This window comes from Podarcis melisellensis, assembly GCF_964234715.1.
Source record: "Podarcis melisellensis genome assembly, chromosome: 5".
In the NCBI taxonomy this organism is placed as follows: domain Eukaryota; kingdom Metazoa; phylum Chordata; class Lepidosauria; order Squamata; family Lacertidae; genus Podarcis; species Podarcis melisellensis.
In genome coordinates, this window is record NC_138537.1 from 56,155,280 (window position 1) to 56,177,513 (window position 22,234).

The following is a 22,234-nucleotide window of genomic DNA, read 5'->3' on the forward strand; positions in this document are numbered from 1 at the left end:
TTACCTAGCTTTTTTGAAAGCCATAAATTGGCACTGCTACACAAGTCGTAGGGGGAATTGTTTAAAACATGTACTGTGAGTTTTAAAAATACATAAATAAAACTTCCTACAGCCTACACTAATCATCTAGCACAACACATTCATTTTCATCTCTGCTTTTGGATAAATATTCCAGATAACAAATCAAATCAAGCACCTAAATGTGATTATTCCATTGTGATAACAATCTACTTGAACTGGTGCAACACCTTTGCTTATTTGTTGTCATAGCAAAAATCACCAAGAAGCTATTTTACATCAGCCTTCCCCAATGCCAATAAAATTTCTTAGATCAGGCTTCCCCAAGCTAGTGCCCTCCAGACACTAGTGCCATATTGAAAGCACTGGGCTGGAAAAGGTTATACTAAATCTTGAATACAAGAGGACAAAAATGATACAAGTAATAATGCAAGTCAAAAAGCCAAAAATAAATTATCTGCACAGAAGAGTTCTCAGATGGCCCGAGTGGGATTCACATGCTGTCACACAAGTAAGACCCACTCAAATACCTAGCCCATTTTAAATCCTCTATTAAAATGGCGAGGAAACAGCCATTATTGACCTTGGTGATGTACTAAATTTCCCATTCATAAGTGGATAAATCAGTACTTCTCAGCAAGCCATGAGCTATTTGCTAAAGAGAATCCTCATATAGAGTTTTGTCTTTGTTTATGATCCTTGGTCCCTACTCCCATCTCCTTTTGTTGAAGTGCATCTATCCCTACCACAAATCCTACAAACATCATACAATGCTCTGGTGGCCTCAAATCAGTGTGCAGGTATGCACCTCCAAAAGAGCTCACACACAGGAAACAAGCAACAGGATATCAACCCAATGAAAAATGGCAAAGCAAACCCAACATGGGACACAGAAATATAACTAGAATTATATGTCAAAATTCCTACATTCCAGAATCCAAACATCATGTTTTGTCTGGATGCCTGGGATTTTTCCAGCCCTACTCAAGCAGCTGAGGGCACACCACCCAGCACTTCCATGTCACTTTCTCAGCACAGTGCATTGTATGTGTAGTTTGCACAGTACACTGACTGCACACAGCTTAGGGCAACAAAAAATCAGGCGCACCGAATCCATGATACTAAACGGCTGTACCACACTGACTCCCACAAACTTGCTGCTAGCAACCAGCTGCAAAATGGAGCCAGGACTGAATCTGTTATTAATTGGATCTGAAAGCCAGGAAATGTTCTGCAAAATACACTGATGCAGGGTGGCTGATGCCAGTGCAAGTTTTACCCTTTCCATGAAATACGCTGCTTATTCGTTTCTCTGGCACTCATTATCATCACATTCATTTCATCTGCTTGTCTTCCCCCTCCACTCCGAAGTGTTGCAAGAGCTCTGCAATATATGTAAGCTGGTAGTCTTGCTTGCTATATCACACTAAAGCCAAATGCAGGTGAAAAGCTTAGTGTCATACTGGAGAACACAAGTAATTGCCTTTTTACTGAGGTCTGGGATGAGCAAGGTAAATGCCACAGATAAATGAAGCCAAACAAGATATTGATGTTCCTGGCTATATTACCCCATAGCTTGTAAAGTGGCAACAGAAATGCACTGTAGATGGGCAGCGTCAATGCAAAAAGCATGAAGCAGAGATTACAAACAAAAATTTCAGGTGAACTGGCTTAACAGTCAGCTTCCTTGAATGATCAAACATGCGGGACTTGAGGAAAAACCTGCAGTAATCAATTTACATAAAGCATATTGACTATGCTACTGAACAGCAGAGGCAAAGAATCACACCAGAAGACCGCAAAACAAATAGGCATCAGAAGCAGAAGGAGTACGGTTCCCCATTATTTGACAAAGGACCAAAATGCAGCACTTAAGATAACAGCCTGGTATTGAAAACACTGCAATATTTATTTAGTCTGCAAGGATTATAGGGTCTCTCTCTGAAACATGGAGACAAAAGGATAAAAACGTGAAGCTGTTAAGATGCTGTTGCAGCCAACAAATCTGGCAGGAAATAGAACTTTTTATGCAGCGGACTGACAAAACATCCAATGACAGAGCAGGAAAAATATTTCCCGCTCCCAAGCTCCTGCAGCCAATATTTTGGCAGCAGCCCTCCTCAGGACTTATGATAATTAATAATAGTAGTCAAATTTTAAATTGGATACTCTAGATTTGCTGCATCCTGAAATGAAGCAAAGCACCTCAACTTCTAAGTACACAAGAAAACTTGGTAAGATGGCTGACAAATGAAGATGAAGGATGGAAATATCATGGTTATTAAAGAAATAGCACTAAAAATGCCTGAATTAGGATGAGAGACCTAACTGACACACATGGCTCAAATATAATTATATACTTGCTAAATACCTATACCAATAATCACTTACGAGTGGGTATTTCCTATTCCAGTACAACCCTCAAATGTTAGTCACCTGCACTACTCATTACAGCACTCATTACCGATGACCACCCTGTGATATATTCTTCATGCCAAATAATTGGACAGGAAATTTGAAGAATACTGCATTATTCATATTACACAGGGGGGAAACTGCATAACGGCATGACTAAGAATTCAGTCACACACCATTATGTTTATCTCTATCGTTTGTGTACTCTCCAAAGGAAGTTCAATGCTCTTTGGTCCTGTTTCTGTACGAAGATTCACACATTCACACATCACACTAAATATTTCACCATGATTTTTTTTACTGCTCCTGTATAAAACATACACAAGTAAGCAAGCAAGTAAGCAAACAAAAGACACCAACTGGAACATGAAAAATAGGTTCTGGTCCAACTTCAAACCCATGGTGCTAATTTTCAACTTGGAGAGGTTTTGTTATGATTATAGATATGGAAAACATACAAAAATTTCACAAATACATACTATACATTCAAAACCCTACCGCGCAAATGAAGAGTACATGCAGTATTCTCTGCCATTGCAGATGTTTGCCCTTTAACCTGTGTGAAAGTGATGCACCAGAGGGGGTGAGGAGCTGCCAACATATGCGGGAATGACATAACATAAAGTTTGTTATATTAAAGGAATTTGAGGGATTAATATTCTTTTAAAAAGCCAAGATAATGAATTATAATCAACCACTATTCTCATTAAAGCCTCAGAGCACTCAGTTGATATTAATACTGCCAAATATATGTCAGTGTGGTGGTAATTTTTGATATTTTAACTACATCCTCAGCATGTTTTTGTAACTCTTCTAGTTTATTTGATTTACTGTTGTGAGACACTCTTCTTCAATCTCCTGAAGAGGTAATCCACTCCCATCCCGTCTATAGCATAGCTGCTTAATTGGCAAGTGTACAAAATACAATTACGTTGCATACAACTGACAATGCTGCTTATGGGAATACCACAGCTCAGGCATTCAGTTTTATTTTGCACTTTTATCTTCATTAAGCAAACTGTTCACAAACAACACTTGCTTTTACTGATGTAACATGTCATTCAGTTTTTTATCAAATCATCCTAGGCTAATCATCTAAACTGAAATTAAAGGAAGTTTATGCTAGGTTAAACACACATACAAAAAAAGCAAAAAAACCTTAATTGCAATTAGTTGCTTTAGAAGCAAAATTCCAAGTGTCAAGAAGACACAAACATGTGGTCTTGATGATCGGTACAAGTTTCTAAAAAGGGCAGAAAGCAGGTTCCTCTTCCTTGTCCCCCATATGTACCCACTGTTCCAGCTTACTCCCTCTTTTCCCTTCATACATTTACATTCAAAATTAAGCGGCTTTGGTGATGCTTGGTCTAAACCCTTTCAAGCTTATGTTTGGGTGATCTTAACAAGCTGTTTGGCAAAGCCAGCTGAAATTGAAAATGTTTCATTTGCTGAAGAACTATAGTTGTTTTAATGGCACTGTTGTATAAATTAGTTTAATAATGATTTTATTATTGGTTTTACTGCTGTTTGCTTTACAGTGGTAGCTCTGGATGCGAACGGGATCTGTTCCGGAGCCCGTTCACATCCTGAGTAGAACGTAACACGCGACTGCGCGCCTGCAGGTCGCGCTTCGCCGCTTCCACGAATGACGTCATTTTGAGTGTCTGCGCATGCACGAGCGACAAGACCCGGAAGTAACGCGCTCTGTTACTTCTGGTCACCGCAGAGCGCAACCTAAAAATGCTTAACCTGAAGTAACTTCAACTCGGGGTATGACTGTATTGTTGTTCTAATGTGAACACTCTAAGCCACCCTAGGATTCTGATATATGAAGGATGGTTTAGGAATATAGTAAATAAAATAAAAAAAACTATGGCTTACTGAAAACAAGCCATCTTCATAAACCAAGATTTTAAATTTGGCTCATTTCAGAAAACTGTGTACAGTTACGACTAACTATGCACAGGTTCAGACATAACACTAAACTGTGATCTGTTAGAAACAGAAGGAAATATTTTTTATCTCTTCCTCACGGTTGCATCAGAGGAAAAAGATGAGAGCAAATGACCCCAAGGCTCATCTTGGCTCTTTCCCACAACACTAACCCATCATGCTTATCATTACTCTGAATTTAGTCAAACATTCTAATCAATTACAACAGCTTCCATGTCTGGTCCCCTCAAGGCAACCCTTACTCAGCTGTTCATCACCCAGAGGTACTGCTGCTTATGAGTTTTTGCCTGCAGTTACAATGCATTATGGATCTTCTAGTCTTAAAGTTCTATATTTCAATTGAACAGGACACAATCTAATCGCAGCATAAAGATTCAAAATAATAAATGTCTACTTAGCACAAAACAATGATATTCCAAAATATTACAATATTACAAGGAAGGTTTGTCTTCAAAAGCTAAATTATAATGCTTCACTTGTTGCTGTGATATTGAAAGCACCCTCACAAAAATAATGGAGGAAAGAGATTACATGAAGTTTTTTTCAAAATTACTGTACCAATACTCAACATTTCCAGTGCTTAAAGTGTTTCACATGATTTGTCTACTGTATTTGTAATCCTTACAACAATCCTGAGAGGGAGTCAGTATTATCATCTCCCATACTGCAGATAGAGGGACTGAGCCCAAGAAACAGTGGCTTGCAGCTGCCTACTGCATTCATGGCAGAGGCAAAATTCAAGGCAGTGATTTCTCTATTCATAACCAGGTTCTTGAAAAGCCACCCTGACTGAAGCCAGGGCCAATCTAAGCAGCAGACCACCACCCTGTCAAGGGCCCTGCCGGAAATTACCAGTTAGGAAATGAAATGTGGCAGATTTTCATCCTGTTTCACTGGGACAGCACAAGTGCAGGAATGGCAAAGAGGTCAAGGATCGGGCCCCTTGGGGGATCCAACGAGCTGTGGATTCTAAGCGCCAGCACCCCACCCACTCTGAAACACCCCAGACAGAATTCACTATGATGAGCGTACCATCTGCGCATGCATTCTAACTTGACAGGAGGAATAATCACCTTTCTCCTTTCCCAACATGCTGTAGGGGGTTCTACTACCCTTCCAAGTCAGTTTTGGAAGCGCAACAGGCATACAAATGGGGGGAAAGTCCCATTGTGCAAGGCTTCCATTGAATCCTGTCCCCCGTTTCAGAGTTTTCTGTTGGCTACCTCCAGTGTTGCAAGCCTGCAACAGTTTCGCCCCACCACATTGGCAGCACTCCTCTCTGTCTGCAGAGGGACCAGTCACCAGTATCAATGGGATTACGGTTGCAGACTTAGCCATTACTGTACACTATTATTATTTTTCATTTATGAACCACTTCCCATGAGCCACCCCAAATCCAATAAAGATACCATCTGGAATAAAGGGGTTGGAAGAGGAAAATCTTTAGCAAGTCACTGAAAAGACAACACAGAAGGTGCCCATCTGATAATGCAAAAGAAGAGAGATCCAAAGGATAGATGCCACCACACTAAAGGACTGGCTTCAGCATCATGCAAAATGGCCCTACGGGTAGGATGGCATCTGCAGAATGCCCTCTCCTGCATAACAGAGTGATCGGGTAAACACGTAGTGGGTGAAACATTATTTTAGGTATTCTGATCCCAATCTGTATTGCACACCAATACCAGTGCCCTGAACCCAGCACAGCAGCTGATAGGCAGCCAGTGCAATTCTTTTAGCAGCAGCATAATACGATGGCGATATATCTGCCCATGTGAGTGGCTGAGCTGCAAAATTTTGCGCTAGCTGCAATCCAATCTGGAGGTTATCAACACTTGGACAAGAATGGTCAGGCTATCCTGATCTAGAAATTTAAGATGCCAATTTAAGATGGCAAAAGGCTCCCCTGGCCACCAAAGTCACGTGGGCTGCTAGCAACAAATATGGGTCCAGGAGCACCCCTAAACTATTAATCTGCTCCTTCAAGACCCCATCTAAGGCAGACAATTGATCAATTATCCAAATTCAGGAAACACCCACTCACAGAGCATTAGCTTTCTAACATACAATCTGAAAGGTATAAACTAAAGACAACACACACTGAAATGATGAAAACTTCCTCGAACAAAGTATAGACTTACATCACTGTTGATTTCAGCATGGCTGAATACATGCTCAGGAAAACACACACAAAGAAACCCACTATACAATCCTGCAACTGCAGAATCCAACCCAAATTTGAATTTAGCTGAAAACAAAAAGCCTTCCCCCCCCCAAACTGAATTGCAAAGATCAGTTGAGGAAATAAATGGACAGCAACTCACATGCTATCACGCTTTAGGGTTTTGTTATGATGGGACACCATTCTATTACTGTTAAGTGACCTCAATTTTAAACTTATGTTTTCAATCATGTGCAGTGTTTTCACAAGATTACCCTTGGCACTAGAGGCTTTCCAAACTGGATGACAACTCAAAATGCTGCTTATTCTAGAGTTAAATTACACAGCAAGGAATTTATTCACACAACGGTCATCCAAGAAAATACAGATTTCCTATAATTTGCTCCATTCTTTTTCTATCACCTTTTCAAATAACTGCAAGCAAGCTTTACTTCGACACATTATACTTGACTGGCATGCTATCCAAAATAAAGAGTGTGTTCTTTGCTATTTTCTTTACCAGTATGCGTCCACAGTGGAATGTAGTAGATGTTGATTCTTTAGAGACTGGACTGCTCTCACAGCTATAAAAGACCAAAATTTGAGCAAACAGAAATGCAGAGAAGTTAACATATGGCAATCTTGCAAACTTCCCCAGCGGTTCACATGCCTGAATAAGCTCTTCTCTTCTTTCCCCTGTGCAAATCTCACTGAAGTGAACTAGTTTTAGAAACCGACCATGACTAAGGATGCAGGAGATCTATAAAAATAATACAGCTTATCAAGTAACAGGCCTGTAGTTGAAAAACAAGGGCACAGGGACGCATAAGTGTTTTAATGGCAAAGGCTAGGTTTTCATCAGTACCCAGAAACGAAACTGTATGGAGTGAAATAATAATTAATTGACTAAAAATTAATTAATTCATATTTTGCTAAAGCACAAATTTGATGCACTCTTACCTGGGAGTAAACCCAACTGGGATTTATTTCTGAATAGAAATGTAAACGATTGTACTGTTACTGCTCAATCAAGGCAAGGTAAAGACTCCAGCTCCAAGGCTCGATATTTTTGGAAAGAAGATTCTCTCCACTGCAGTTGCAACAGCTACAGTCCACAGACCTAGGTGGCCAGATCTACACACAGCAGGATTTTTAAAATTATTGCTGCCACAGGCCTCTTCCATACCTCCAGTTCAGCGTAGGCAGCTATTGCTATTGAAGGAGAAAGGTTCAAAAGACTCCCTGGGTGTCCCAAAACAGAGATATAGCCCCTGAAGTGCCCACAAAATTATGTTCCTAATCCAAAAAACAATTACAGAAAATAGTACTTTTTTACTTGATACACACTCACTTTTACAGGACCTGTAGATGCTGCTCTCAATTTCACATTCATGGCAATTTTTGTCATTTCCCAAGCTGGGTTCCAAAACCACAAGCAAGGCTGGGGGGGGGGCGGGGAGCTTGATGAATGGACCATTTCATTTGCATAGAAGCATCTGTGGATCCGGCCCAATCACCTTCTCAATCCAGCCCGCGGACGGTCTGGGAATCAGCGTGTTTTTACATGAGTAGAATGTGTCCTTTTATTTAAAATGCATCTCTGGGTTATTTGTGGGGCCTGCCTTGTGTTTCTACATGAGTAGAATGTGTCCTTTTATTTAAAATGCATCTCTGGATTATTTGTGGGGCATAGGAATTCGTTCATATTTCCCCCCCCCCAAAAAAAAACATATAGTCCGGCCCCCTGCTGAAAAAGTTTGCTGACCGCTGGACTATTCTGTTCTCCCACCCGTACATTATTCCCAACAAGAAACTTCTTCATTTCTGCATTCATATGGGACATGACCCAAAGTAACACAACAGTCCTAACAAGAAGTCTGGTGTGGGTGGAGACTACCAGGAAACAATGGGAGTGACCAGAAGGAACACAAGCGGCCTTTACTAGCTCACCTGTCTCTTCTCTCTAGTCAGCAATGCTGAGTAGGCACAGATGTAGGACAGTGCAGAGAGGAAAACTGGAATCCATCCAGGGGCCTGGCACTGGTACAAATCATACCTCTTACTTTCAAAGCAGGGGTTCCCAAGTTGTAGTCTAGGAGCTTCATTCAGGTGGTCCATGGCAAGCCCACATTAAATATTCATATTAACTTTTAACTGTATTTCAGTACTTATTTTATTCCTTACACTGCATTTTTACAATCTGAGTTCCAGGGAATTCAAATTGCAATACAACAAAATAAGAAATAAAAGAAGCAATAAAAACAATTAAAAGTTAATACAACATATAGCACCATGCATTACAATTGCTACAACAAGCAGAAAAATAATTAGGTAGTGCACCAAGACCTCAACAATTCTCCCAGCGTTCCGTGGGGCAAAAAGGTTCAGGAAAAACCTTTGTTTTAGGGGCCACAATTCTTTCCCAGTTGTTCTGCTTCCGTGTAAAGGTGAAAAAACTCAAGTATCTGTACCTGAAGCTGCCCTTAGCAAATGCCATACACAAACAAGCCTCTTAAGTAAACACACCTAAAGAATAACACTAAGCCAAGTAAACAACGTTTTGATATGCTGCGTGTAAGCTGTGCTATAGAAATGCCCTTTCCGTTGGAAACAGTGGCCTATATACAGAACAGAAAGTCAGGTCCCTGCCCTGAAGGAGCTTACAATAAATGATTTGTCACCGGGGAAGCAATGGGAGGGGAAGAGGAGGGAGGGAGGATAAATAGGGGGATAGAAGTCCTTGAGACACAAATTTTTGGCTTTCGTACTCAAGGTGGATTTACCATAGGCTTCATGGAAAACATGGGGCAATCTGAAGGAATGGTTTCACAAAGGGTTTTGGAGGGAAATCTAAGCATAAGGGGTAGGGAAAGCAATTTAAAGAAACAAGAGGGCTCCAGACACTTCAGGATGCTACGGTGTACGGAGCAAAGGTCACAGGCAGAAAACTATGAAGACTTGGAAGAGACAGCCACAAGGGGAATTGAAGGGAAGGATGTGGAGTTTGTGCTGAATCCAAGACAGGATAGAAATCCAAGGTGGAGCATCATATGTCCTGAGCAGCATATGCTTCTCATGGCATGGAGGCATCAGAGCGGCAACATGACAACAAGGAAACAGTCAAGAAAATTACAGTAGTTTGGGTGGCAGATGACTAGATTGCAAACCAAGGTTTCCCGTAGGAGGGCAAACAGGAAGCGTATAGATAGCTGTACAGAGAGCAGCAACATGCCTTGGCAATAAACTGAAAGGGTTTGGGGGGGCAGGGGTAGAAGGAAAAATCAAAGAATGGACCAGGGCTTTATGCCTGGATATGGGGAGTATACAAGGAGAGAGAAACTTGGGAGGAAAGTACATTAGGTTGGTCTCAGACAATGATAAAACATCCCACCAGAGATATCAGCTAGGCAGTTGGAGATCAGGTGGAGAGGCGGACAGAAAGGTAGATCTAGGTTTCATCAGTAAATAGATAGTATTGAGAGTCATGAGATTTGATGAGCCACCCTGAGTCACGTAAGAAGAGAACCAGCGAGGGCAAAGACATGGAAACACAGTATGAAGGGAGTCAAGTAGGAGGGAGTGATCAACTGTCTCAAAGGTAGCGGAGAGGTTAGGGAAGATAAGGACAAAGTGGAGACTGCTGGATTTGGCTGTAAGATAGATTTCTGTGAGAGCCAGAAGAGGACAGAGGGCAGATTGTTAAGGGAGCTGAAGAAAATTAAGGCGGCGGGAAGACATTAAGAGCTTGTGTTGAAGGAGGAAACTGGACAACTGTCAGGAGGACAGGATAAATTAAGGGATTTTGGTAAGAAAAGGGGAATAATGGCAAATGGTGGCAAGAAAGGGAAAGGTCATTTATGTGGTTAAGAGGAGCAAAATGGCAGAGAACATGACAACCAGAAGCTGGGAGAGGACAGCACCAGAGCATAGGTGATGAGATCAGGGTACTCCGCTTGTTAAATGAGACAGGGGAAAAGAGAAAAGCGTTTAGGAAGTGGCAAGAAAAGGGAAAACTTGGAAAGTGTGAGTGAGTAAGGAAGAGAGATTGGACCAGATAGTGCTGGATAGAGCCTACTAAAGCTGTCTATGAGAGGAACAGATTTTACCTGCTCTCTCCCTCATCCCCCAATGCAGCCTCAGAATCTGCTCCGGAGGGTCGGTGGACCCTCTGGAGCAGATTTTTGCGGTGCTTGTGGAAGTCCGGGGGAGGTGAAGATGATGAAATCCCATTGTACGAACCTGTTCCCTTACACAACGTTGGATTCTACCCAGTGTTTTGTTGAAAGTAGAGATAAAGTCTTTGGTAGAAGGAGGGAGGGAGAGGAGAAAGGCAGGCCTTAGTTAAGCATCAAAGGTAAGGAAAAGGCACTGCAGAAACTTAAAAGCTGGTGTGCATTAGGATAATGGAGTAGGGTGCTTCACAGGGAAGTTGGCACAGGAAGGGATGAATTTATAATGGACAAAATCAGACAGCACTTTTGTTCTTTTACAGATGTTCAGCAGAATAATATAGTCAAAAAGTATCTACATCTTTTCAATATTGGAGTTATTTAGTAACTTTGAATCAGTGCACATTACACTCCAGGTCTTCTTGGAGCTCAATTCCATAAAGATTAGGTCTCCACTCCACAGATTCCCTTACCAGGCTGTGCTTCAGGGCCCTATTCCCTTCACAATTGGCAGGCACTGCTGCAAGTAAATAGCAACTGATTGTTTGACAACACAACATGTGCTGGAGCAGCCAAGGTGTTCCACATTTCCCAAAGGAAAGCTTCACCAATGCTTATTATCATCATCATCATCATCATTTCTATACCACTTTACATTGTTAAGGTAAAAAATCAAAGTGGTTTACAGCCTACATTAAAACACCAAACAATCCAGAAGAAAACATTGCAGAAGAAAGTCCAATATAAAGCCTGCATTCAAAACAACATAATTAACAGGAACCTAAAATTTATCTAAAAGCTATCAAATCAAAACATTACAATGAAGGTCATGTACAAAATGAACATTTAATGCACCAAAGTTAACAAAAAAAATCTACCTTGAACATTTCAAAAGAAAACATTACTAAAGGAAGTCAAATATAAAATGCATGTTTAAGGCAGCATAATTAGCAAAATAATAAAATATTATATTAAACATAGAAGATATCTGCTGTTGTTGCTGCCAACAAAAGTTCATGCCAGGCAGCAGCTGTGGAATCTCAGGCTCAGTGACCTCGGAGACACTAAGAGATAGCTAGGACATATTTAAACATGTCTTGCAAAAAGTAATAATCACTTTTTAAAAAATTATCTGTATTTATTTTTAACTTCAGAGTATTAGAACAGGTGAAAGGAGTTCTTGTGGGTTCCAATAAAATGTGTGCCTCTGCAGCAGTACTGTGCCTCCACAGGACTGTCCTACCAAAAACACATGATTATCAGGATGAATTTCACATACATTTTTCATGAGTGATAAATAAATCAGGATATTAGATTCCTATTATCCATGATCATTAATCTTTGCTGAGAAAGTTATGGGAACCTGCAGAACCAACAGAGATCAGAACAACATAATCGAAGTTCTGGCAACAAATCTGAAAGTCAGTGAAGTCTTACCCAAAATAAATTTAGAAACTTATATTGTTAACATATGCCCACAAATTCTCTGTGGATTTCTTCATTTACTGTAGCCCTTAGAAATCCCTTACTCTGCAAGTGTCATTTATTACATTTAAAATCCTGCCTTTCATTTATCACAGAGCTTGGAAGCAAGCAAACACAGAATTCCCAGGCAATCTTCCATCCATGAGTTAACTACAGACTCAGAACCCCTTTGACATCAGCGAAATTGTTGAGTCAAGACTAAAGGTGGCCATGCTTCACATGGGAATAAATAAAGGGCTGGCTTTCCTCACCACTAGCAACCAAGCACTACTCTTAGGTGTCTGGGATTAAGTAAAAGGGAATACTCTATCAGATGTGTGACTTCCAGGCTGGTTTGAGACCTCCCAAGCACTACTCCTTTCCTGAAATTAACACCTGGGGGAGGGCAATGAGACAAGGAGAAAATGGTTAAATAAGGACTCCAATGAAAAGGTAAACCTGCTTGCTTGGTCATTTGTGACAAGTAAGAATTGCCTCCAGGAGATAAAGGAGGGAAACATTACAAAAGAGTGTGGCTGTTTTTAGCTTTTCCCTTTTGGGCCACAAAAGATGTGGGAAGGGCAACAGCTCAATGGTAGAGGCTCTATTTTGCATGCAGAGGGACCCAAGTTAAATCCTCAGCATCTTGAGATAGGGCTGGGGATGTTTCCTAGCTGAAACCCTGGAAAGCCCCCGCAGACAATACTGAGCTAGATGAGGCAGCTTCCTATGTCCTGAACATGGGCATATGACTAGTAGCTTTTACCTGGAGAATAATTTCTAGCCAGTAGTGATAGCAAGATGACTTGATGGGCATCTGTTGCTGGGTATTACCTTGTCTTATGCAATCTGTCAAGCGCATCCAATTCAGAATTTGCCATTTTTAAGAATGTAATGAGGATATTCTCATAACAGCATGAATTGCTAAAGTATTATCCATACAGCAAGCACCCAATCTGACAGAAAATTTGTCTTCACCAACCTCAGCTGGAGTAGATCTCTATCTGTAGCCTTCGTCTAGGACACAGCACATTTAGGCTTGATGCTTTTTAACAATAGGAAGATTATTAGCACTGGAACCCAAGACATGCTCACATAAATTATGTTGACAAGTCCTCTCTGCTAAAATGACAACGTTAAAAATGAAAGTAAGTGGCAGCGTTCCGCTGTTACTGCAAACTCCTCTTAATTTTTTTTCTTCCATTTAGGAAACACACAAGGGCAAAGGGTACAACTTGGCTTTCAAAAGTGATTCATGACAGAAATGCCTTGGTATTAACTGACATTCTGGAACTGGAGCTCTGCAAAAAAGTCACTCTGCAAGAGTTATCCTGTTAAATTGAACCTAAATAGAAGCACACTATAAAGAAAACTGTCGATCAAAGACTTGTTCTATATTGGTAAGTTACAAAGCCATACTTTAAAAATAAACGGATAAGGGAATGAATGGCATTCAATTTGCACTACAGAGCTTGACACACTGAGAAGCGATTCAGTTTATGGCAGCAGATGCATTTACCACATTTACACCACTGTCCTTGATGGGTTACACAAAGTCTGAAGGGGAAACACAAGACAGCATGGAAAGGCCAACAGTCACATGTACCCAAATAAGTAGAAAACACATGGCAGAAACAGAGCCAATCTTGGCTCACCAGGATGTAATCACAGTGGCAGTGAATGGGTGAAGGATGCCCTTTTCCAGCAAGCCCTCCTTTACTCCTGAAGACCCTTTCTTGCCTCTCTACAGGAGCCACAGCTTATTTTTCAGAAACAAGTCCTCCTCCAAGAGCCTACCTAGGCATACATTCTGCCCTCTCTAACTTGTCTACTACCTCACTTCCTGTAGACTACAGCACCAGCTGAACATGTCCTCCAATGTTTAGAGCCAAGTATATCCCCCTATGTTATGTCAGGGGTAGCTTTCATGGTGCCCTCCAAATGTTTTGGACTCCGATTCATATCAGCGCCAGCCAGTATGGACAACTGTCAGGGCTAGGAAGTAACAGACAGGGCAGAGCCCTTTTGCTTAAGTCTGAAATCTACTGTGGGGCAAACTGCAATGGTATACAGTGCTACCTCGGGCTAAGTACTTAATTTGTTCTGGAGGTCTGTTCTTAACCTGAAGCACCACTTTAGCTAATGGGGCCTCCCGCTGCTGCCGCGCCGCCGGAGCACGATTTCTGTTCTCATCCTGAAGCAAAGTTCTTAACCCGAGGTACTATTTCTGGGTTAGTGGAGTCTGTAACCTGAAGCGTATGTAACCTGAAGCATATGTAACCTGAGGTACCACTGTACAGGCTAGCTGAGGGGTGCGTAGAGAAGAGCACTTCTCTGTATTCCACTATGCAGCAATCAGTCAGAGACTGCATCTGTGGCAGCTTAAGTGTTCTTGCCAAAACCTTTTCTTCCCAACCTTTGACCTCAGGGTCAGCTTCTAACACTGCCACTTATTAAAGAGGGTCTCCCTTATAGGTTTATTTATTTATTTATTTAAAGTACGTAGCTTTACAACCTGCCACATAACACTGAAAGATTACAGGGTGGCTTACAACAAACAATGTAACAATCCCCCATCCGCCCTGCAGCCCAAATGCCCATAAAATATTAACATAGGACGGCAATTAAAACTTCAGACTATGTCCACTAGGCTTGCCTGAGGCAACATTGACAGCAACAGCCTCCTAGTATCCAAGGCCTGGAGCAGCTAAAACTAAGAAACAAGGAAGGGCAACCTGAGAGCATGAAAGAGGTTGATATGTGAGAGAGACAATAAAGAAAAGGTTAATCAATTCAGGTTTATTTTATTTTGTCAGGGTGCAGTTCTAAATTAGACAGTAGTTCTATTATAGAGACAGCAGGACATATCCCCAAGAAAACAAGGACATTTTCTGTTATTTACAAAGCACAGAACACTACTTATGCAGGTGTATCCAGGAGCAAGGCCTAAGGAGTTCAGTGAAACATACTACCGGGTGAACAGATACAGCAACTTCCCTCAACATGATGCCCTCCAGATGTTTTGGGACTACAATTCCCATCATCCCTGGCCACTGGTCCTGTTAGCTAGGGATCTTGTGAGTTGTAGTCCTAAAACATCTGGAGGGCCAAGCTTGCCTGTGCCTGGACTACACACTGGCCATACTGGCTGGGGTTGATGGGAACTGTAATCTAACACTTCTGGAGAGAACCAGGGTGGATTAAGGGTTAAGTATGGGATTGCAGCCTTAAACGTTTTAACTTTTCCCATCAGGGAGCCTGCGGGCCTGCAGGTGTTGTTTGACTCCAACTTCCATCAGCCACAGCCAGCATGGCCAATGGTCAGGAACCACAGCTTACTTTGAAACTGATATCTTTTGTTTCAGAAATAAATAAGAATCCAGGATCAAACAGTCTGAGATTATTTATTTTTCACACCTACGTTCATTATCCAGTCTCTGCATCATAATGTAAGAAATGTTTCATGGGGTCATGCTAGCTGCATGATCCATATGATTTTTTTTATGGAAGTATTTCCAAAAGATGGATACAGAAGCAGTTGTCTTATTTTCACCTATTAACATTCACAGATTTATTAATAATTTCCACACAGCCCAAACTCTTAATATGTAACTAAGAGTTGCAGCAATGCATTTTTCCCTTAGTAAGACATCTAGTAGACACTATTTTGCCTACGATGACAACTCCCTTTTTTTTGTCAATTTGAGATGGAATAAGAAGTTACTGAAGAAAATATGTTGCATGTAGATTATACTGTATTCTAAACTGCAGGTTGTGTCTATCAAAAAATTCACTCACCAACTCCACAGTTGGAAAATTTATGTGCTCTTATAAAAGAGCTGAAAACTACAAACCGTCAAAAACAAAATTTTATGAATCAGTTATATAAATGAAACGTGTGGAATACTATCATCTCTGAAGTACGTCACTACTGTATTCTGAACAAACTTTTAAAATGCAACCGTTTTTCGTTTACATTTTTGAAGTAGCTTACACCATCATCCTTCAATGCATTAAAAAAAACTATTTTTTCTAACCAACTTTCACTAAATCAAGCACATCATGAATGAGATCAAGATCTAGGCTGCATTCAGACATAGGATTTTTTAATATCAATTTTACTAGTTATAATGCTACCACTTCTGTCTTGATTTCTAATGTTCCTTTTACACTGCAGAACCTGTTGCATTATGGAACTGTGGCTTTTCAATTGATATAATACCATGTTGCACTAAATTTCAATCACGCCAGGCATGAATGTCACCAGACAGGCTGCCACTCCTCCACCCTTTCCATATGCGTGTGTGTGTGTGTGTGTGTGTGTGTGTGTGTGTCCGTGTGCGTGTGTGTGCACACACGCACACTTGCTCCCCCATGATTCACCACATGGTATACCAAAAGCACCACCCAAAAGTTCATTACATGAGCAGTGGGGATGTGATTCATGAAAACCATGGGAAACTTACAACTCAAAACTCCTGTGATTCTGTGTTTAAACAGTAGTTTCCAGAAAAAAAATGTTTACAACACAAAAATGAGCAATAAACTTTCACTAGATTCTACCAGATTTCCAGAAGTGGATTTTACATCATGTTAAAGATCACATAAAAATAACAGGTTGGAAAAGTTGGGAAGACAGAATAAAGTTTATTATTGTGTTGTGTATGTTTGTCCTTTATACTGTAAACTGCCCTGTGATCCTTGGATGAAGGGCGGTATACGAGCTTGATAAATAAAAAAAAGTAATGTCTGAATGGAGTCCTACTGAAATCCTTGGAAGCTTAGGTCCAGTTAGCTGAAATTGCAAAATCAACTGGTTCCAACAGCATGGACTGTTTCCCAAAATACTCATCAATACTACCAACAGCAGCAAGGACAAGACATAAAGACCAAACAACTAACCTTGCCTCTCTTTCTGGCTTAATTCTTAAAAATTAGAAAATATGCTCGAAGTATAGAAGGCATCCTTATATGTATGTATTACACTTGATCAAGAGCACTTGGCTATACTTTCATTAATCTTTATACACATTTATTTAATTGGTTGTAATTAACTTAAAGAAAAACTATCAGCTTAAAAGTTACTCTTCTGTTGTGTTTCTCATTTCTTATGCACAATATGGTATCAACTGAAATACTTAACAATACATGAAATCCACATTTTGTTTTGCTTTTTTAAAGGGGCAAACTTTTCCTGAAATAGATTTTTGAAACCACCTTCCAAGCTAGGTTTGGGCCAAAGAGCACTCTTCATGGATGAATCCCACTAAGTAATAAGCTTTAATCTACACAATTATACTGATTTTTTTTTTAAAAGAGATGAGTCTTTTTTAAAAAAGCATGACTCCCCCCCAAGATGTTGAAGTTCTAAACCCAATAGGGGTTTTGTTTGTTTGTTTGTTTTGGTGGGAGGGGGCTCAAATTCCACAAGAAGTATAAGAGATATTTGATTTCCTGGCACAGATATATATTGAATCAATATTTAGACACATACAACATAAAGCATCTTGGTGTAATCATGTGATGTGTGTAATAGTATTTGGAAAGGAGACAATGTTATACCAAAGAGTTGGTCAAGAGAACCGGAAAACATCAGACAATTACAAGTTAAAGGGTCAGATGTAAACATCTTATTTATCCCTGAAAATGCCTTGCCTGACCAGCAGCAGAGTGATAGGTAGAGAAATTGTGTGTCCACAGGAGTTGCTAAGGAGCTGGTTTACACATTGATATTTCTCTGCTTATCTCTGCAGATGGCAACACCTTTCCACAACCCTCGGCCATTTCATTCTTGGAGACACAGCACCTCACTTTGAAATTTTCCATTTTAAAAGGAGCCAAATGATGTTTATTACTGCTCTCTGTGTTTCAAGAGGTGGGGCAGGCAGAGAAAGGGAGGAGGAGATCCATACAAAGTACGGGAACAATCAAAATCAGGTCTTCCCCTCCCCCCCAAAAAACCCCAGCAGCCGTTATTAGCAATACGGTATGTAAACATCCTCTCTGGCAGCTCGGTAGGGGACATTACTTCATCATTATTAATTTTTACAAGCGAATGGCCGAAAAACGAATCGAGCTCTGGTTATGTAGCTTGGGCTAAGAGAAGAGAGAGAAAATCCGCTTTCTCGTGAGGGGTTGTATGGCACGCACACACCCTGCACGGCCACTATGCAAACGTCACAATGAAACTAAGCAGAACGCTTCCCCAGGAAAGAAAGGGCTTTTAAAATCTCTACGCGAAGCAGCCCTCTCCCCAGATGGGGATGCCTTGCTCGCAAGCCCCCGCCCCTGCTTCCCGAAGCGCCTCCGAGACCCATCCGGATTTTCCCGGCGTTGCTCATTTCCACCCTTTTCCCCAAACCCACATCGCTCTGCAACTGTTTGCTCTGCAAGGCTCTGGCGGATCCCGCTTTCGTTTTGCCCACAAAATCAATAAAGCGCCTTCCACGCCCGTCCCGGGCCCCACCCCCACCCGCCTCGCTGCAGATCTCCAAAGTAGTTTAAAAAGAGAAAGGGGAAGAGAGAAAAGGGAGGGGGTGTGCGTGTGTGGAAGGGGGGAGGAAGAGGGTCGAGACGGATCCCTCCCAGCCGCCCACCCTCTTGCAATCGTCTCCCCTTATCGCCACTTCCAGCAGTAGGAAAACTTTCTCCGGCTTGCATTCAAGTACAGCGGCGCGGAGCGGGAGGGGGAAGTGCGCCGGGCCCCCGAGTCGGCTCTGGGCAGCCTGGGGAGCAGGAAGTCCCCGGGCTGGGCGGCGTGCAATGTCTGCCTGCCTCTCTCCCTCCCCCCCCCTTGATGCCCCCTCCCCGCTCCCTTGTCTTGGCCGAGACTTTGGCAGCGCAGCAAACCGTGGGTTACCCTGCTAATCTGCTGGCAGATGTTGTCCATCACACTCAGCACTAAGTAAACAATGCAGAGCCCAGCAAAACAAAAGATTTCCACTTCACCTCATTTAACGTCTCTCACTTACTCTCCGCCTAAGCGGGGAGGGAAGGGGGGATTTTTAAAGGATGAAGAAGGCGGGCAGCAACTTATTGTCATTTTTTTCCCCTCGCCACCCCCTCCTTCCGCCGCTTTCCTCCTCCGCCGTCAGCTTTTCGCCCTTCCACCATGCAACAGCAGCAACAACAAAATATCGGCTCTTTTTCTCAGATTCTCGGTTTTGGAGGTTTGTTTGGGTTTCTTTGGAAAGCGGAGACAGGGAGAGGCAAGCGATCCACTTGTTCCGATCTGCCCCACTTGGGCTCTGGAAAGCCAGTGCAATCTTGCCACTACCCCCCCAAAGAGAAAATATATATATATTTTAATGAGACTGTGCGAATGGGAAGGTGGGGGAGAGGAAGGCGAAACATCCACACAACCCAGCGCGCGCGCGCGCTTAAGCACAAACCTGGATCGGAAAGCCTTTTCGACAAATCCACACACACACACACCTTTCTATCGCGCTGGGTCGATGGGGGACGGGGAAAGCGGCATTCGCCCTAAAGAGGCACCATCTCGGCGGCGAGAGTTGGATGGAAAGGGGCTCCGCAGACGGATTAAAGCCGGCCGGAGGGGGTGAGATCTGACCAAAGATGTCCTCACATTTCAAGCTTCCCCTTGTCCTTCTCCCGCCCCCCCCCCCTTTCCCTGGATGGCGCAGTGAAGCGAAAGCACTTGGACACTAGCACGGGCGCAAACATTACGAGGATTGCAGGTAGGTTCTGAGCGGGGAGAGCGAGACTCCGAGCCCCGCCGAGAGAACCAGCCGGGGGGACTCGCTTCGGCTCCCCTTCGCCGCCTGCCTGCCCGCCCCGCTTACCTCGTCGTCGGGCTCCGAAGGTCCACCGGGAGCAGCCCGCCCCCCTACTTGGGCGAAAGCCGCCGCCTGGGCTCTCAGCGCTGCATCTTTCCCCCCCTTGATCGATCGCCTCCGCTGGCTCCCCGCTCGCTCGCGCTCGCTCTTTTGATTATTATTATTCCCCGCGCCGGGGCTCCTGGTGCCAGAGATCCACCTTAAAACGAGACACGCACGCACACGCCGCCCCCCACAAAAAACTTAATCCTCTCCTCCTTCGCCCAGCTCCGGCCGCTACTCCAAGTGAGGGGGGAGGGGGAGAATCGAATGGCAACTTGGATTCTTTTCCCGGCTTTGTGTTTTTTTTTAAGAAGTCTTTGGCTGGGGCTCCTCCAGCAAAAAAGAAAAAGAAAAAGAAAAGGGGAGGGTGAATCCTCCCCCTCCCGGCTCCGCTTCTTCCTCCTCCGTTGTGCTAGGAGAGGTAGGGTCTCTCTCTCTCTCTCTCTCCCTTTTTTTTTTTCTTTTTGGGCAATAGGCGGGGTCTCTCTTTGCAAACCAATGACACAAACCCACATGGACCAGCCTCGCCCCCTACAGATACTCTTCACTGCAAATAGGCTTTCTCAGGGGATTAGTGGATCAGCTAAAGTACAAACAGACGCAGCAAGAAAGAAAGAAAAAAAGAGGGGGGGGGAGAAGGGAGGGGGGCAAGAAGAGGGAGGAGGAGCGTCTCTTGCGCGGCGCTCTCTCTCCAACCCACCCACCCACTCCCCAGTCCTACGGTTCCTCGCGTTTTCGACTTTCGCAGTTGGCAGGACTTGGGAGAGAGGAAATTTTAGGAAACGGCGCAGGGGAGAGAACCGGAAAGAAAGTGCAAAGCCTCGCCGCGGGGGCAGGAAAAAGGCGGCGGGTTCTTTCGGCGCCCCCCTCCCTCTTGGGGCCGAGGGAGCCCGGAGCCGGTAGTTGAAACGTGCAGCACGCTTTGCACCTTTCCCGGTTGCTACGGAGCCGGATCTTGCTCCTTCCCGGCGTGCAGGCGCTCCACGCATTTTCCTTCCAGCCACGTGGAATTGCTGCCCTCGGCTCCCGGGAGCGGGAGTTTGCCCTTGTAACGTTACCCCCGCGTGGCAGCGATCATTATGCCCTCTGGGGAACCGGGATACCTGAGAAGTTCAGGAGACCCGTCACTTAGCCAGCAACTCCATGAGGAGGCCCGAGCTCCGTAAACAAGCCCAGCGGGGCACAATATCGCCCAGCACCGACCATTGCAAATCACCGGGCAAACGAGCACCGCAGTGCTAAACGCGCTTACTTGGGAGCACGTCCCGTTGGAGGCAGACGGAGTTGCAGGGAACACGCGTGAGCTCGGGCTGTGCAAACTGCAAACCCTCAGCAGGGTTTGCTAGGGGTCGTTTACTCTGATTATAGTATGGTTTAAAGAGAAAAGCAGCTGTGGTGTATCCTCGCCGACGTGTGCAGTATTAGTGCTCCGGGGATTCAAGACACCTGCTCTGGCGTGAGTGCATGTAGGTTTAAATGATACAGTGGCCACAGGGAATGCACACACAGGGAAGCTTTTTTTCACGCAGATGGCACCATGTGTGGTATGATTCTGTTGTTGGGATTGATGGGAGTGAAGCAGTTTTACACCCCCCACAGCGTGAGAGTTTGCACTGGTATATAACTGGGCGAGAGAGTATTTGCTAGTTCTGTGGTTGTGGGACACAAGCCCATTAATGCTGCAGAGATGTGTGTTTGGCAGCAGCAAGAAGGATATAGGAGGGTATGTATGCGTCGTTGAGAAGGAGTGCTTTGGATACAGTGGTTGGTTGGAATACTGAATGAGCTGGTGAATGCTTGTAATGCTTGTGTGAATAGAGGTGAGAGTGATGTTGTATAAACTGGTTGTGTGGATAGTGTGGATGAAAGTTTGTATAGCGCTGCCTACTAGTTTTACCCAATGTTAGTTATATATATATATATATATATATATATATATATATATATATATATATATATATATAGTTCTTACGGGTACTGTAAACTTCTATACAGTATTAGGGTTTATTTTAATATAAACCATCTGAAATTGAGTGTATTGTGTATCTATGTGTTTTGTTTTTATATCTGGATTTTCCTTATTGTAAACTGCTTTGACACCTTTGAATAGTAAGCGGTCTATAAATTGACTAAATAAATAGTGTTTAAATGAAGCTTGCTTCTGAATAAGCAAAGGTTTTGTTTTGCTTTTTAGAAACATTTAAAGCGGGCCTAAA

At 43.0% G+C, this 22,234-nt stretch overlaps 1 protein-coding gene across 3 annotated transcripts in view; it reads right to left on the reverse strand.

The window, feature by feature from the left end:
• Window positions 1-21,228, reverse strand: part of CTBP2 (C-terminal binding protein 2) — a 194,297-nt gene extending 173,069 nt beyond the window's left edge. Inside the window, exon 1 of one of the 3 annotated variants that reach the window (XM_081912641.1) lies at window positions 21,122-21,228. The gene's annotated coding sequence lies outside the window, so the exon portion shown is untranslated. Of the gene's footprint in view, window positions 1-19,982; window positions 20,619-21,121 lie in introns of those variants that run through there. The other 2 variants (XM_081912637.1, XM_081912638.1) reach the window with 2 other exon arrangements.
• Window positions 21,229-22,234: the final 1,006 nt, after the last annotated feature.